Source organism: Podarcis gaigeae, assembly GCF_964106915.1.
Source record: "Podarcis gaigeae genome assembly, chromosome: 2".
NCBI lineage: Eukaryota > Metazoa > Chordata > Lepidosauria > Squamata > Lacertidae > Podarcis > Podarcis gaigeae.
In genome coordinates this window covers 95,258,241-95,276,469 of record NC_139679.1, presented here as the reverse complement: position 1 = coordinate 95,276,469, position 18,229 = coordinate 95,258,241, and the positions used below count along the sequence as shown (strand labels likewise).

At 41.3% G+C, this 18,229-nt stretch overlaps 1 protein-coding gene and 1 long non-coding RNA gene across 8 annotated transcripts in view; both read left to right on the top strand.

Annotated features, from left to right (window-relative positions):
- Positions 1–18,229, top strand: part of CHL1 (cell adhesion molecule L1 like) — a 223,229-nt gene that overhangs the window by 9,378 nt on the left and 195,622 nt on the right. The window lies entirely within an intron of this gene.
- Positions 17,634–18,229, top strand: part of LOC310838183 — a 196,218-nt gene continuing 195,622 nt past the window's right edge. Inside the window, exon 1 of the long non-coding RNA XR_014560773.1 lies at positions 17,634–17,822. This is a non-coding gene — a long non-coding RNA (uncharacterized lncRNA). The remainder of the gene's footprint in view (positions 17,823–18,229) is intronic.

The following is an 18,229-nucleotide window of genomic DNA, read 5'->3' as shown; positions in this document are numbered from 1 at the left end:
CTTCCAATCCATGAAGGCCTGTTACAGTGAAGGTTCAAAGCCTTGTTTTCTGTTGCCCAAGGGGACAGGACCAGAAGAAGTTACAGGAGGGTTCACTTTCACCAGAGGTCTTCAAGGATACACTGGGCAGCTGTCTGTGGGGGGTGGCTTAGCTCTGAATTTCCTGCATCAGGCAGGGGACTGGGCTAAATAGCCCACAACGTGTCCTTCAACAATATGATTCAAAGTTCCTCCTCCAAGTAGGGCTGAAAAGGAATGATTTCTGTCTGAAACCTTGGATAGCTACTTTCCAGTCAGTTCAGAAAACACTAAACTAGATGGAAAAATAGTCCAGCTTTCTGCATTCCTAGGCTATCTCTGGTGCTCACAAAGAACAGTGACATTACTCTGATAAAACTGATGCAACACAATTGCTTTGTTGGGAGAGTGAATTCTACTTCACACACAAAAAAACCCTGATGTTTCATTTATAAGAGCTCTAAGAGTGGCATTTTTAAAGTTATGTTTATTCCTAAAGAATTGGAATGAACTGAAGTCCCTGGCAATGGGGAGAAGGGGTGGGGAGGGAGTTACTTAAGACAATTACGTTGTGCTATTACACATGTCTGCTTGCATTTGAAGCAAACCCCCATTAAAGGAATTTCTGGCTTAATGATGCATGCTTCTGAGACTGTCATTGGACAACTTGGATTTAGGGCTCAATATTCATGAAGCTAAGGAGAAACTGTGTAAAAGCACATTCCTCTCCCCTCACCCCATATTTCTGCATGCTTTTATGCACGTCTACTGGCATGCACAGATGCCTGATTATTTCTGCCTGCAATTGCAGTAATTGCCTCTGTACAATAGCCAAGCAAATGCATTGCGATATAGGCCCCTAATTTAGTTCCTTTCACTTTGCTCAGTTAACCATTCAAGGCAGTCAGGATAGAGGGGGAAACCCCAGTCTCTTTGATACCTCTGATGATTTTTGCATATCTTCTGTCATCCCAAGATGTCTTACGCACCATTCTCCACAAAGATACTTAGCATATTGCCTTGGAAAATGGAATATGCATTGATCAACATAAAGACACTTTTCAATGGGCTCTGTTAAAGACTAGAGAATGTCCTGTATATATTATGTAGGTGACAAGACAACAGCGCAGATGTAATGGTGGTATAATTTAGATGATTCAATGGGTTCCCAGTCTTGTAAGAGGCTTCCTGTTGGCCCATGTTCTGTATATCTAAGCAGAGCTTCATTCAAATCAGCAGGAGACCAGATGGATGCACAGTCCAGCTTCCAGGAAGAGGTTTCACATGACTAAAGATGCAGATTATACACTGAATTATTTGTAACCACATTGCTAAAGCACTGACAGCAGCAATATTTTTTTATGCTGAGAGCTTAATTCTTCTCTGCACCCTCATTTCTTTTTTAAAAGTATATTAACAGATATCTGTTTTTCTCCTCTATCTCTCAGCACGTTAACTCATGGAACAAATTGCATGTAGGTATGCAAAAATAATGGAAGAAGCCATTCATTTGAATTGTCTTTTGCAATATACCTGAAGAAACATTCTATTACTGAGGTCAGGGGCAACAATAGGCGTTTTTCTGCCTGAGGACAAGATGCTCCTACATTCCAGAAACAGAAACAGACTAGACTGGCAGTTATATTAAAAGGACTCAGATTTCCTCTCTAGCAAGAACACCTTGAATGGTTAACTAAGCAAGGTGGGGAGACCTTGGCTGTGCACCTGAGGGCAGAAGGCCCATTTAGGTGGCACAACAGGCTGTGTGCCATGCACACTCTTGTCCTCCAGCAAAGGCGGATGGCCAAGGAATGGCCTTCCTTCCTCTCCTCCTGCCTTTTGTTTCTGTTACCTGAAATAACTGCCTCATCATGCTGGCAAACGATAAGCCTGGCCTTGACATAGAGATCCCAATTCTCTCTAGAGGTCAAAAGTTGCCATGTGTCTCTTTTCAAAAATATATCAATGAAGTTGATTAAAATATTAAGCAAAGTAAAGAGGCAAGTAGCAGAATGATTCGCCAGAACATATACAGTGGTACCTTGGGTTGCATACGCTTCAGGTTACACATGCTTCAGGTTATAGACTCCGCTAACCCAGAAATAGTGCTTCAGGTTAAGAACTTTGCTTCAGGATAACAACACAAATCGTGCTCTGGCGGCTAAAGTGGTGCTTCAGGTTAAGAACAGTTTCAGGTTAAGAACGGACCTCCGGTACGAATTATGTACTTAACCTGAGGTACCACTGTATTCACAAGATAAAAATGCCCAGCAAGGAGATGCTGAATCCAAATGGATGCTGAATCCTAAACATAATTTGAGCCACATCCACACCATACATCAGAAGCACTGTTATAATGTTTTAACAGTTCCATAGTAAGCACATAAATTTGGGTCCCAGGTGGGGGGAAAGGCCAGGGTCACTATTCTTGCTCGCTCTCAGATTATAAACTCCTCGGAATGAAGTGGGGGGAGGGGAATAGGACTTTTTTCATACGTAAGTCTGTAAAGTACTGTATACACCCATTGTAAAATAATGAGAGAGAGAAGAGATCAGCAGTAAATTTAAAAAGTAACAGTGCTGTCAATTATTTGATTAAAAATTTTGATTCCTAAAAATTTCTCGGCATTATACTTTGAAGAGTGCGTATGTAATTCAGTCTTGCAGAAGGATTCTTAATCTCTGCAGTGTACACATATGCTGGATTGCCCAGTATTGCTTTTTCATGTTTGCCTGGCATGAGAAGATCTGATATCAGTCAGGTTATTAAACAGAGAATACCAAACAGTATCAACAAGACCTTGCAGGCATACAGGTATCTAATTTCCCATGTTGGCAAAACCTGTTTGTCCAAATGAATAGTTATCTGGAAACTCTATCTGAAGGGAGAGCCAAGTGAACTTTTTTTGGCATTGCACTTTCAGTCTGCCAGCAAATGAAGTTTGGAAGGTTGTGTCAGTAATAACGTGGATAGTAGGAGGCATCTATCCAAGTGCATAGATACATAAAATATCCCCAAAAAGAGAAGTGCCGGACTGTGGAGTGCTTTTTGGGTTAATGCCAGTTGGTTAACTGTATCAAATAAAACTGTATCAAAGGGAAAAGGAAGTATGTGGCCTACCAATTTACTATCCCTACCTAAAGAAAAAAGAAAAAAGAGGGGGCCTATAGCAGGAGGAAATTCATCATGAAAAGTCAGTTAGGATCCACAACCATTTAATAAGGCTTACTTATTACATTATTGTGGCCCCTAAATGGCCTGGTCTCTAGCATTCACCATCTCTGGCTTAAGCTATTTGAGTTGCGAATGCCAGACTATACAAATGGATAAGGGCAGAGGAGAGAGGGTTGGCTGCATAGCTGGTGGAAGGCCGAGACCCTGCTTAATAAAGCCCTTTTTATTCAATGCACTCCCTACTGCTGGCAGTGGGGAGTCCATAAATGCAGGGCTTACTGCATTCTTGACAAATGTAGGTTTTCATCTGCCAATTGATTCCATGTTTACTCACTCTTTCATCTAAAAAATCTGCGATATTATTATCCCTGATTACTCCATTGAATTCCATCATCCCTGCTGTTTGCCTCAGTGCAACATGCGAGCCGAGCTTCTGCATGCTCTATTGGCAGGTGATTTCATGATAATACCTGCCCCAACCAGGGCTCACCTGCTGTGAGGCAGTGTAATTGGAAATGAAATTTTGAGCTTCATTTCCTGTTACATCCTAGTGAGCAGCTAGAAACAAACACAAAATAATCTGCATGAGAATACAGCAGACAATTTTAATCGGGAAGCATTAAGGCAGCGGACTGGCAGTTACAGAAAGTAATATGTGGTAGGGGCCAGTCAAGCAGCCCCTGGAGTCAATAGGATTTCATTGACTGATTCCCAGGAAGCAGCATTTAGCTTGTACAGGTCTTGGAGCTCATTATGGTTTTGGTGCAGGGAGCTTTTGTGCTTCAGCAATGGAGTTGGCTTCCTCCTCCTAGCGTAGTAGAAACTGTGAATGTTCTTGCGTTGGCTCCCTGCAGTATGCAAAGATTTCAGAGAGCAATACCAACTCCTTGTCAGGTTGAGAAATTAATCCTCCCTGTATCACAAATAAGCCTGTTTTCTCTTTGGAAGCAGCAGTATCAAGTCCAGGAAAAAAAAATACGCTGTGCATTAGGTTCTGTTTTCCAATCCCAACCAAAATTGGAAATAATCAATGTGTTCAAAAGGTCAGCAACACTGTAGACCCTGAGACAGAACATAATTCAACCAATTATGTTAACCATTGTCTAAAGACAGAGAAGTGTGTTTGTGATCTCTTTTAACCAGGCCTGTTTATCTTCTGTGCATGATTTCACAAATGATCTGAAGAAGTGTGCATGCACACGAAAGCTCATACCAAGAACTGACTTAGTTGGTCTTTAAGGTGCTACTGGAAGAATTTTTTTTTTCCACAAATGATGCTAACTATGCCATTTTACTCTAGCAGGTTGTTTGTTTGTTTGTTTATCCATTTAGGAAGTATAGTATGGAAATTAACTATTGTTGTAAAATGGCCTCTACAGAAATGGAATTAAATTTATGCTGAATTAGCTTTTTTCTTTTCATATGAACCTTCACTGTGTTAAATACACATACTACCGGTCAAAGATCTATGGTTAACATATAATATGGTAGGGTTGTTGAATTTTTCTTAAAGAAACCACTGAAGTTGTTGAGCTTTTATGGGGAAAACCCAAATGTTGTTGAGTCAAACGCCAGAAAAACTACGATCTTTCAAATGACTTGCTTGAGATCTAGGACAAAGTGCCACCTTTCAGGAATTCCAGATGTATGGCAGCCCTATAATATGGACATAAGAAGGAGTCAGGAAGACCGAGATGAGTGGGCAGCAAATGCTGGTGTTAATGTCTGTGCTTTCAACTGCAGAGTCAGAAGGAAGCCGTGTTGAAAGGAAGCCATAATGAAACTTAATAGTGCTGTTGTCCAGTAGCAGCTGTTGAGTCTCTGCAGGTGGGCCTTCATAAGTCTTTCAGCTTCCCTACATAGTGAGTTGCTGGCACTTTCTGAGGGGGACAGAAGTGACACAGGGAATATGGTGTGATGTGTGGCTCCTGCTGCAGTACTCCTGCTGCAGTGCATGAAATCACACCGAGCTCCCTATGCCAAATTCCTCCCCTTTCCTTCTCAGTAGGCACCATTGACTTACTGTGTTGGGGAGCTGAGAGAGAGAGAGAGAGAGAGAGAGAGAGAGAGAGAGAGAGAGAGAGAGATGGAACCTGCACCACCTCACCAATTGGTACTGCTGCTGTCATAACCCTGGCAATTCAGCTACATATAAGTTTGCAGTCCTTATGGATGAAGAGAGATTTTCTGCAAAAACAACAACCAGGAAGCAAATCTTCTCTGCCCCCCATAGTTTCTTGCCTGTCCCTCACAGCCCCTAGTCCCATTTCTTAACCTGAAACTGTTCTTAACCTGAGGTACCACTTTAGCTAACGGGGCCTCCCGCTGCGCCGCTGGAGCACAATTTCTGTTCTCATCCTGAAGCAAAGCTCTTAACCCGAGGTACTATTTCTGGGTTAGCAGAGTCTGTAACCTGAAGCGTCTGTAACCCGAGGTCCCAGTGTATTGACAAACTGGAATGTGTGCAGAGGAAGGTAACCAAGATGATAAAGGCTTTGGAAACCAAGCCTTATGAGGAATGGTTGAGGGAGTTGGGCATGTTTAGCCTGGATAAGAAGAGACTGAAAAGAGATGGGATAGCTGAATATCTCAAGAGTTGTCACAAGGAAGACGGAGTAAGCTTGTTTTCTCCTGTTCTAAAGGGTAGGCCCCAAACCGATGGATTACAGCTAAACATTAGGAAGAACTTTCTGGTCATAAGAGCTGTTCAGCAGTAGAACAAACTCCCACAGAAGGTGGTGGAGTTGTCTGGTTTGGAGGTTTTCAAGCAGAGGGTGGATGGCCATCTGTCAGGGGTGCTTTTGTTGAGATTCCTGCATTGTAGTGTGTTGGACAAGATGAGTCTTGGGGTCCCTTTCAACTCAACAATTCTATGATAATACTGAGTCACATCATTAGTCTTCCATTGTCTGCTTTGGCTGGTACATTTTCAGGATCTCAGACAGAGGTCTTTTCCATTCCCCTGCTATTTGGTCCTTTAAAAACAACTTGGAGGTACCAGGTTTTGAACCTGCGGACGCCTGTGTTCAAACTGTGTACTTCATGACACTTACAAATAACTGTTACATGACTAGATTAAGAACGACACAGTGTGATTACTTGTATTAGTTCACTGCATTATTAAAGAGCAATGTACAGATGTACGGTTATCCTCCCTACACACATTATAATCAAATTCTGGAAGTAATGTATAAAAAGCTAAACTCATCAGCTTCATTTCTGTTTCACTGGAAATTCTGACTGTGCCTTTGCAAATCTAATTTGGTGCTATTACTTAGTCTCGATTACTGCTCTGAGTGTGATATCGACTTGAAATCTTACCATGGGGTCTGGCCTTAATTTAATTAAATCTGCAAATATTTTCTTCTTCCATGTCACACGACCCTGTTTGGGCATTTGGAAATACACCATGATACTTGCATGAGAGATAGAGGCCAGACATTGCACTCCGATGCATAGAGCATGTCTGCAGGAGACAGCGTGGTGAACATGCACAGGCTGTTCACGTGAGCCGGAAGCCAAAGGAACAACTTACGTATGTTTGTCAGGCTGCCCTGGGGCAGACGTTCTTCAAAGAGGCAGACAGCACTGAGGAGAAGCTGGTGCAGGACTCAATGGTGGAGGAGAAATTTTATTCAGTGTGCATTTAAAGCCCACGTTATCAGATTTGCACTTTCTGAAACAATATGCAAACCGAAGCATAGCTCTCCTTTGAAATTTGCTCTCTTTTGAATTTTGTGATGTGGATATTACAGGAAATTTTTGTATAAAAATGAATATGTTATCGGAGAAAATTGCTTGCAAAATGTGTACGTTAGTCAATACAGGATACAGATTCACACTAAAACGATGCATTTTCATGACAAATTAATAATAATAATAATCACAAAATTATGACCTTAAAGATTTGTTCTTTGGGGTTTCATGGGGTTTCAAGTTTCAAGACTAGGTTTCTCATAGAGGAAGAAGAGGAGAAAAGAAGGAAGACAGAAGATAGAAAATCCTTCAAGCTGCATAGTAGTATGTAATACTAAACAATCTTTGGGTGCTTAAAATCCTGTCCCCTGTGTCCCCCTTGCCAGGGACAAATAACTACAACTACTAAATATGTCATTTGGACATTTTCTACTGGGTCCTTCTGACTTAACTTGTATTCTTTTCTCTATCTTTCCCCTCCAATTCTAATGTCTTTACTTTTAGAAGGTGGGGGAAGGCCTCTGTTATTATTATTTTCCTTGCAATTTTATTAAGAATGAGATGCTTTAGGTGTGTTTCACATCATGTGATAGCTGGGAATCATGATAGTGGATACTTGTGTGTGGGCACACACTAGTAAGCACACACTAGTAAGCATTTAAATTTCATTTGAAAAATGGGGTATATATGGCTGCACATTCTGAAACTGTGGGGAGACATTCGGCCCTTTGTTGTGGCATCCAGCAGTGTGCATGTGTATTGACTGGATGCACGGTGTAATATCTTCCTTGCTGTACCATTTATGCCTTTCAAACTGTTCTTTGCTGATGTTGAATGTTGCATACTGCAGTCCACACCTAGATTTCACCATCTCTGAGAGAAAACAGTAAAATGGCAATTGTCCGCGCCTAGGGTTGTGGTAACACATTATGGCACATGCCTGTAAACGAAGTGAAGGGCACGTCAAATATTGCCCAAGGTGCATTTATTCCTGCTGGCAGTTGTCAGCAGTTGCTTTGACGGGCTATTATTGACAGCATCACTCCTGCTATATACCATGAAATCATCTTTTCATGGCATGTCATTCATAATCCTGTTGCTTCACCTTGGCATGAACGCAGGGTTGGTGAGAATATTAAAGCATTTCCCTGCAGACTCCTGTTAATTGGTGGCCTGTTGTAGTAGCTGTTTCTTATGGAACTATGTGAACTTTCTTCTTGGTCGGAAAGATCTCCATATATATCTCCATAAAGCGGAAAAGAGATTGAGCCACAACTATGTGACTCTCCCTCGCCAATGAAATCTAAAGGGGAGGTGTTGTACATGCTTTGAAATAAACTGTTTAAATGTACTTCCATCCTAGCTATAATCTCTGAATTGAGTCTTTATTCTTAGGCCATAGTTTTCGTCTTCTTATTTTTTTATCAGTGTCAATCAGACAACTTGAAAGTATCCTGTTGACAAGTACAGCTTAAGATGCATTGGCTTAGCTAGCTGAATATGCATAAGGTTGAGAAGAGTCACTGCTGTTCTTAGAAGAAAATTAGTTACAGGAGCAGAAACCAAGACCTTCAGGAAGCTTATATTTCTTTAAAATCATTTTGTGCAGTCTTCGGCAGCATGGCTCCTGCCTGGGCTCATGCATATGATATTAGCTTATCTTTCCAGAAAGTAATCGGAGTGCTGGCAGCATCCAACATGATGGAAAGGAAAACAAACAGAAAATGAAAAAGCTTGATATGTAGGTGCATGAAATTTTTGCATCTCATCTGAGCACATGCATTTTTTATCCCTGTTTAAATTTTGAGTGGATAAGGTTGGCCCATCCATCTTGTTGAGAGCACACCTTTAAGCATGTACAACACCCATTTTTTATTGCTGCGGGCTGATTAGTTGCTTTTGATTATTTTTCTGGTAATTACTTAGGCTTGGTCTTTCGAAATGTGGCTCCTGTGAGAAGTATTGTCATGGGGAAAGACTTTCTTGCTAAATGGAATCATGGCACATCAGTGTGGCAGTATTTGCAACAATGACCCAGTTACTGACAAACTTTTCTGAGGAGACATGACAGGAGTACTTGTGACACTTTTATTGCTTGGTATGTCTGCCCAGGCAAGTACCGTAAGTATCAGCTGATTAAGAAGTTCTTGGGACTGGTCATACAGACCAGAGTTCATCCTCAGTGTCAAACCAGACTTAAAGAAGTGCTGAATCCCAATCATGTATATAAGGGTCCCTGTGGGCCTCCAGATGCAGCTGAACTCCAACTTCCACCATTCCCAGTTGGTATTGCTGATTGTCAGGGATAACGGGAATTGAAGGCCAACAGCAACTGAAGTCCACAATCCCCCATTGCTGATTTATCTGATGGGATTGCAGGTTACCGGTTTTATGAGCAAAAGAGGTACATGGTAGAAACGTACATGGTAGAAACCCTTAACTCCCACAGTTTGTTCCCATCAGGTACTTTTATTCTAGCTTGGTTCACCTGGCATTGGAGTGAGGCCACATTGTATATTTTTCCTGGTTCTGAGGGATGCTCCCTTTTGGTATTAGATAGCAACAGCATCAATTTGTGTGTTCGTATGTGTGTGTGTAAAAGCAATATTGTGTAATATTCACAATCAGAATCAGCAGGACGTAGCTAGCTTCCTATGGAAAGTATAAAGTTGTCAGGAGTAGCTTTCTCTCAAATTTTGTGTTATGCCAAGTCCCCCTATGGTAGCTATTTCCAAAAATGGTTGGCAACCCCTGACAGAGGTCATTCCATCATTGGTAAAACTCCTGATGGTGTATACAAGACCCTACCCTGTGTTCCTTCATGTAAATGGGGACTCCTTTACGGCATTATTTGAGCGGGGGCTTCTGTGATGTTTGTAAAGACCCTGTTGCACACCTTTATAAAGGTCAAATATTTATTTATTATTCTAAAAAATTATAACCTGCATTTTAGAACTTGAGTCCTCAGAAGGTGGTACACAAAGCCAGTCATGAAAACATAAAAAACCCCAACTGAAACTGTACAATTAAACTGTTTCAGAATGAGCTGCAAAACATCTTGAGGGTCTTTGGAAAAGGCAGTAGACCTGCACACTTCATGCAGGATCGCTTTAAGGAAACTAAAAGGACAACACACATCTTCCTATAGGAAGAGAGCTGCTGTTGATAGCCAGTAGCAGTATTAAGAATAATAAATATATACATCCTTTTAATTCTCATAGTGGTGTCTGCTGTTGGTTTTTAAAGTGCCATTCTACCACACACTTAAATTGTATTAGACTCCAAAGAGGACAGGTGTGCAGGTAACATCATGCCCAAGTAGGGTGGAGATCTTCAGCACTGAAACCACCCAAGGAGCCTGCCAGCTTTAATATATAGATCAGCTGATGACTCATTCTTAAAGTGTACTTGGCTGTTCTGGAAAAAGGCTTGCCCCTGGGCACACATTGGCACAAAGAATGGTTTCATGTTTGAAATGAAAGACTAGAAATTCCCCCAAAATTGACTACATAAGTCATAAGGGATGTAGCATACTGTTGCCAGAACTCTCGCTGAGTAAGTGACATGGTCCTATCTCCAATTCCCATAATTTGCTCTATGCTGACCTTGACCAACCATCCCCTTTTGTCCTTCTTCCCTAGGGAGACATTGCAATGTTTTTGACTCTTTAAAAAAAAAACCCCACCACATATCTCTTACCTAGTTGTATAGTAAGGGAGAAATCAAAGAGAGGCCTCTGATAGTATTTTGTTGGTAATAGGCCTTCTCTCTTGAGGAGGCATGGAGATTAAAAAGATGGAAAATCCTCTTGCAGATTTCCACTCAGCTAATGATTAGATTGGCCTATAGCAGTGATATGGTTGGTGCTTAGCAGGGGATGGGAACCAATTAGTCTGCTGAAGGAAATACTTGGTCCGTTGGGTAAGAATATTAAGGCTATTTACAGAGTAGACTTGGGACTCAGAAAAGCAGAGTATCACTTATGCCTTAGATGACCTGTGACATCTTGATAGTTGAAAGGATGACTAACCATAGAGATGTTGCAAAGGTTAGCAAACTTAGTGATATAAGACAACGTATGAGCTAGCACATTTTCACAGTTGCAGGCGGTGTGTCTGTGGTAAATATCCCCCCTCGTCAGTGAAAATACTTAGTGATAGTTACCAAGAAAAGAATTACTACTGAGATCTGAAGAGCAGGTCAAAAGGTTTTTCCCCCTAACCCTAACCCTAACCATTTATAGTTTTAATAAATAATAAAAAAACCAAAATAGTGGTAGCATATCCTCCAGAAATGCCCACTTCAGGCCCTTCATCATGGACAAAGAAAGGTAGGTATGCATGTCGCTAAAACTGTAATGTATACGGTAAATAAAAGTAATGACTTTTCAGAAATCAGTTGAAAGTTTTAGCAAACAACTCTTGAAACAAATCAAACAAATTGAAGTTTTATTGAACAAACAGGTTCTAGATGTTATTGAAAAATATTAGACAATTGGCACCAAATTCCAATCTAATAAGAGGACAGAAGGAACAGCAGAATCCTATGCATATTGACTCAGCATGCACTGTATCTAATGGGGCTTTCCCCCCATCAATTATGAAGTGAGTTCAAATCTACCTTTGCTGCCAATTATTGGATTAAAAATGCAGTGACCTACAGACTTATCATGTTACTGTCTACTCAGAGGGTCCATCTCACTAAGTGTGATGGAACTTACTCCCAAGGAAGTGTAGCCTAAGGCTGCTGGCCTCTATTCAATGAGTTGGAGTAATGGGACTTAGTATTGTGTGTAGACAATGTATTTGATTATTCTGTTAGTTTCTTATTGTGCTTCGAGCCCCCAAACCCATCTCCCATGGAAATAAAGACACAGTGGAGACAGAATTTAGTTTAAATGTTAATGGGCAATTTTTGGCCACAGCTTTATTAAAATACACAAATGTAACTGGTATTGGTTTAGTCATTGGTATCAAACTATATCTGGCACCTGCCCCACCCTGCAGGAAGCCTGGAAGGTTAAACAACCAGCAGGGGAGCTCCATCAATGTATATAGACTGGTGTTCACCCCTGGGGTTCCCAGGGGTCCTGGCATGTCCCTAGCCCCTCTCCGGGCTTTGGACAAGACCCAGACCCCCCAGATTCCTTTAATGGAATACCCTATTCATTGGAGGGGCCAATGATGGCCACATCTCCCCTCCCCACATTCCCCTAAACCAATGCCTAACCGCCAAACTTTACAAAGTTGTGACCATTGCTAAGAGGTAGGCAAAAACCAAGTGGCCACAGCCAATCTGCCACATTGGAAAAAATTCCTACCTGGCCCCCATTCTAAAACAGGTGACCAACTGAAGTCCAAAGCAAGGCCAAACACAACCTAATTGACAGGTGGGTGGGTGTTCGGCAGCACGAAGCCAAAGGAGGTCCCTACGTCGTGATGCCGAATAAATACCCCCAACCTTGCCACACTGCTGATTGGCTAAAGGCCATTGGCATAACTGTGGCACCATAACTGTGGCACCACCCGCCCACAAGCTGGTTAGGGAAGAGTTTCAGGGCCGAGCACAACATGGACCCTCTGTTAGGAGGATCCAACTTGTCATCGCATATATTTATTATCTAGATGGAGGCACAAGCTTTTAAAAAAGATGTTGTTGTCTGAGACAGTTTTTGAAGGTTTTATTCCATAGACCTCTACCATTTTTACTTGATCTTGTGCAGATGGAGCCAGTGTTGCAAACCGCAAACAATCCAAATTCATGAATAAAAAAATGCAAAACAATACATAAGTTTTCTCTTTAGGTCTGATGCCACCTGCTTTTTAGCACTTTCCCATTTTTGGCTTCATAAAATTATGTTTTTAAGCTCTTTTTCTAGCCTGGAATATTGCAGGCTTATGTTATGAATGGATTCAAGAAAGGCTCACACCTTTGCAGCAGCAGATTACTGTCCCATGAATCCCTGGGCAAACAGACACCTTTTTAACTGGCACCCAAATCTGAAAAGTGTTAGTGCCTGGCATACTTCTCTGAGGGGGTCATTTCATAATTGGGGAGGTACCACAGAGAAGGCCCTATCTTGGGACATCAGCCAAATAATGGTCAATGGGACCATTTCCTGTCTCAGAAGAAAATCAGAACATTTTCATTACTATAAATAACAGATTGCACAACAGTACTGTATACAGTGATTTCCAATTTATATGCTGTATAACCCCTTCTTTGTGTTCCTGGCTGTTGAACCGTGCATGATACCATTTCACCCCCCACCTCCCAATCAGGCCATAGCATGTCTGAAGCATCTGATATGCCAATAATAGCATTTGATCCCTTTGATATCGAGAAGCACAATGCTTGTTGCTTCTGATAATATATTGTAATAGTTCCTTCATTGGTGTCATCCGCATGTTGGGCTGGAGATGTGGTAGTTAAATGGGGTAAAAATGTTCTTTTCAAGACAAAGATCGAAGACATTGCAGACTCTCCAGGGAACTCATTAAAGTGCTCTCTTCCTAATGCAGCCTAGTGCAACAGCAGATCCTACCATAATCCCCCACAGTGCGCTTTTCAGATAGGTTAGTTTACACAGAATTAATAGTCTAATTTTGCAAGCAACTAGTGCACCGAACATTGATTTTTTTTACATAACATAAGCCTTGAATGTTGCATTTGTGAATTCTGCCCCCCCCCCCTTCTGCTTTTTTAAAGACAGCTTTAAGCTCTCAGTGCTCATCAATATGCCTTTTGTGAGATCATGTGTTGCATATAAGCTTTGGTTTATTCATAATAAAATTTTCTAACAAATTCATCATAGCAAATTGGCTAATTTAGAAGACTGTTGCTTAGGAAAACTGGGAAAAGAAAGTGAAAATTAATATATGACATCCTGCTGGAAGTGAACACAGGCTAGCAATTAAAGGACAAGTGGTTCACAATTTGAATCTTAAACTATAGATTGGAATGGGGAACATGTAGCCTGCCATATGTCCCTTACATACTGGTTGGGGCTGGTGGGAATTGGAGTCCATCAATGTTTGAAGGACCACAGCCACGTCAGCTCTGCTATAGAGCTTAATCCTGTTCCAAACATTGATTTGATATGAACCCTGAATTCAAATCCTGCAAGTATAACCAAAGAGAGAGTCATAGGGTAGGGCAACCTTTATGCTGCAAGCCACTGTGTTGGTAAAACCATTGAAGTATCCATAGGTAGAATGGGTTCTTAAAGATAATCTTTCTCTTTATAGTATCACAATAGAGTTTATAGCAGATTGGAATTCAAGTCTGAACCCTTTGAATAAACCAGTGAATATGGACTAACCGTCAGTTGATAGGTGTTGCGGATCCTTGCACTATATATTCAAGAATAGTCCCACTGGCTTCAGCTACTGTATATCAGTTGAGGAGTATTAGCCATTTTCTCAAATCCTAACCTTGTTTAGGATTTTGCATTTGTTCCAAACAAAATTAGTTCAAGTTAAGTGCACTTAGGATCCCACCATAGTTAAATGTGGGCTGAATCCCAGTTTAAAGCCACACAAATTCCACATAGCTCCACGATAATTAAGTGATTGAGTTGAAAACGATTGAGAAAAGCATTTGTGTGAGATTATAGGAGCAAAACCTGTTCTGCAGCTGGTCCAAAGTGAAATAACCAAACACTTTTTAGATCAGACCCCTGAGCATGTTGAAATTGCTTAAGAACAGGAGTGCTAACTTTGTGCCATTCCTCACAAACATTCATTTACATTTACGTAAAAATTGCCACTGAAATCAAGCAAAGGAAGTCCAGGTTTAGGAAGAGGTTCCTCTTACACATTGTCGTAAAGAGGGTGGCAAGAGAAAATGCTCCTGTTCACTGTTCCAGTCAGCTATTCCCTCTCCCATTATGCACCATTCCATGTCCTGGACGCCTCCAACATTCTTCATTTCCCCCTTGGCATGTGTCCTGCTTTACTTTTTTGCCCTCTATCTGAATAAAGACAATCTCAATGAAAGGGCTCCACTATTCAAATGGCTGCCTGGTCCAAGTCCTCTTTAAACATAAGAAACCATTGGTCTGCTCTTGGAGGTTTCCCTCTACCTTATTAACTCCCTACCTTTAGCTTTCCTCAAGCTTGCTGATCCCTCCCTTGGGTGGTTTGTCGACTTGACTACATAAGCATTGGCCATCCCAGCCTGAATATTGGATATTTCACCTGTCAATGAAGTTAATTATGTAGGTTTGAAAGCAGACTTCTGAGACTTTGGGTTTTAAATAGACTTTTAAATATACTGAACACATTTGTGAAAAATAAACATATCTGCATATTACCTGCACAACTCACTTGGTGGCAACTTAATTGTTGTTTTTGGAAAGGAATTTGCATGTGTGTATGGGCTTGATGCAATGTTTTCTTTGGCACTGGGTTGTGGGCCCTTCAGTACTAGGATTGTAGTGTCAGACGGATGCTCTCTCTGCATCTATTATATACTAATAAACGCTTTAGATTTTATTCAACACAGGCTGAATCGCTTACTGAAATACAATTAGGCACGTGAAATATGATGGGCAAAAAAATAATTAATAGCTCGATACGAAGCTGCCTCCTTGACAGCTTGCCTTGCTGTAATGCGACAGGGCACAAAACGAAATGTCAGCTTCTGAGTGGGCAAAATGATTTCAGCAGATTAGCGCAAGAGCAGCAAGCCAAGAAAACCTGGTATGAAAACAAAGTGTGCGATGGATCCTAGACAATGAAGCCCAAACCAAAGCCCATCTGCTCTCCAACAATTGCCATATGGTTTTACGTCAAAATTAAAACTGGACCAGTTTTGGGAATCAGAACAGAACAATGCCTCATACAGCAGGTTTTTATTTGTAATGAATTGGGATTAGCGATTCTTCAGAGCAGGAGGAAGGGTGCTAAAAAAGAAGCTATTCATCACCTCTTTGGCCCGATGTCCAAAGTGCCTTTGGAACTGAATGAGAAATGGTTTTGGCATTGCCATCAAGCCAGGGAGATTGCATGCCACATGTGTGGTGTCTGCCATCTTGGCTAGCACAACATGCTTTTCAAGGACTAAAGAGATGGAATTCCAACTGCTCCCATTAAAGGAGACTTAATATAGCTAGGTTCCTCTAACCTTGATCCTAAATACCCTTAAGCCCCATTGCTTTCAGAATAGCAGAATCACAAAGAAATGTGTTTAGAATGGAGTGGGTTATGTTGAACAAAACGAGACCTCTAAGTCAATGTGTTTTGTTTAGTGGCAGCAGCTGTTGGCTAGTTAGGCCAAGTACAATGTTTGTGCAATGCTGAACACTTCATGTTTCTGATGCTTTTCCAGAAGACTAAGCATTTGAACCAAAGGTAAGAAAGAGCTATGAGCTTGGTCCATTTCATTAACCTCTCTTGTTGCGCATAGTGCCAATTTTAAGTTGAACACCCGCCCCCCCCATTTTTTTTAATCACTGAAGGAATCAGCATTCTGTGTTGATCAGGGAGGATGATGATGGAACCAATATTATAATTTAGATGGAGGTGGGCTGTCCATATATATTTCATATATGTATATATATGTGTGTACACACACACACAAGTACATATACAGTGGTACCTCAGGTTAAGTACTTTATTCGTTCTGGAGGTCCGTTCTTAACCTGAAACTGTTCTTAACCTGGAGACCACTTTAACTATTGGGGCCTCCCGCTGCTGCCGGAGCACGATTTCTGTTCTCATCCTGAAGCAAAGTTCTTAACCTGAAGCACTAGTTCTGGGTTAGCAGAATCTGTAACCTGAAGCGTATGTAACCTGAGGTACCACTGTATATGTGTGTGTATATGTATATATATGGAATAATTCTAAAGTTTATATGTGCTTGTTTTAATTAACTAGATATGTGTTATCTGGAACTCCTTAACTAGAGTGTTTACATGTACAGTAAATAGATAAACCAATGGGTGTTGGGTAAACTTTGTTAAGTGTGACATTACTAAGACATAAGAATAGGACAGCAAATGGCAAAAAATAGAAGTGCGCATGGTCACTTTGGTTTGAGAAGCAGTGGCCATATGAATACAGAACTGACAAAGAAGCCATAGGTAAGACAATAAGCACCATCGAGAACAAACTAGGTCAGACAGCCATATCACTACCAGACACATTGCTTCTGAGGGATTCTATTCTTTTTTTCTATTTAAAAGAGCCCACTGTTTTATAGGGAATGCAGATCTAGCTTAAATATGCACAAACTGGAAATATAAAAGGGAGCAATGACAATCAGTGGTTACCACAGCCAATATTTTCAGATCCTATTTAATCTTTAAAGCCATACTATCCCTTTGGTTAGTCCTGATGGCCAATAGCATAAACAAACCTTTGTTATTTATTGCCTTTTAAAAGCGTTGTTGTTAATGTGGTCAAGGTGCGGGCTTTTATATTCTTTCATGTTATTTCTGCTCTCTTACGGGTTGATGTGATCATGCTGTGGTCATAACAAACCCCTATGTATTAAACAAGAGACTGCTTCAATACGAACTGATCAAAGGGTGTGGAAGAACAGAAGGGCACAAAGCATATGTATGCATGTGTGTGCACTGAAAGCCCTGGGAGAGTGATAAACTGAGGTCAAAGGCTTTGCATTTCAATTCTTAAATATTGTGCTTTGAGCATTTCTGGGTCTGGCAACAGGCAACAGTTTGGGTTTTGTATGGAGCTCAAAACTCCTAGATTGGGCAGATTCTCATCCCTTGAACCTAGAATCATAGAATCATAGAATCATAGAGTTGGAAGAGACCACAAGGGCCATCGAGTCCAACCCCCTGCCAAGCAGGAAACGCCATCAGAGTACTCCTGACATATGGTCGTCAAGCCTCTGCTTAAAGACCTCCAAAGAAGGAGACTCCACCACACTCCTTGGCAGCAAATTCCACTGTCGAACAGCTCTCACTGTCAGGAAGTTCCTCCTAATGTTTAGGTGGAATCTTTTTTCTTGTAGTTTGGAACCATTGCTCCGTGTCCGCTTCTCCGGAGCAGCAGAAAACAACCTTTCTCCCTCCTCTATGTGACATCCTTTTATATATTTGAACATGGCTATCATATCACCCCTTAACCTCCTCTTCTCCAGGCTAAACATGCCCAGCTCCTTTAGCCGTTCCTCATAAGGCATCATTTCCAGGCCTTTGACCATTTTGGTTGCCCTCCTCTGGACACGTTCCAGTTTGTCAGTGTCCTTCTTGAACTGTGGTGCCCAGAACTGGACACAGTACTCCAGGTGAGGTCTGACCAGAGCAGAATACAGTGGCACTATTACTTCCCTTGATCTAGATGCTATACTCCTGTTGATGCAGCCCAGAAT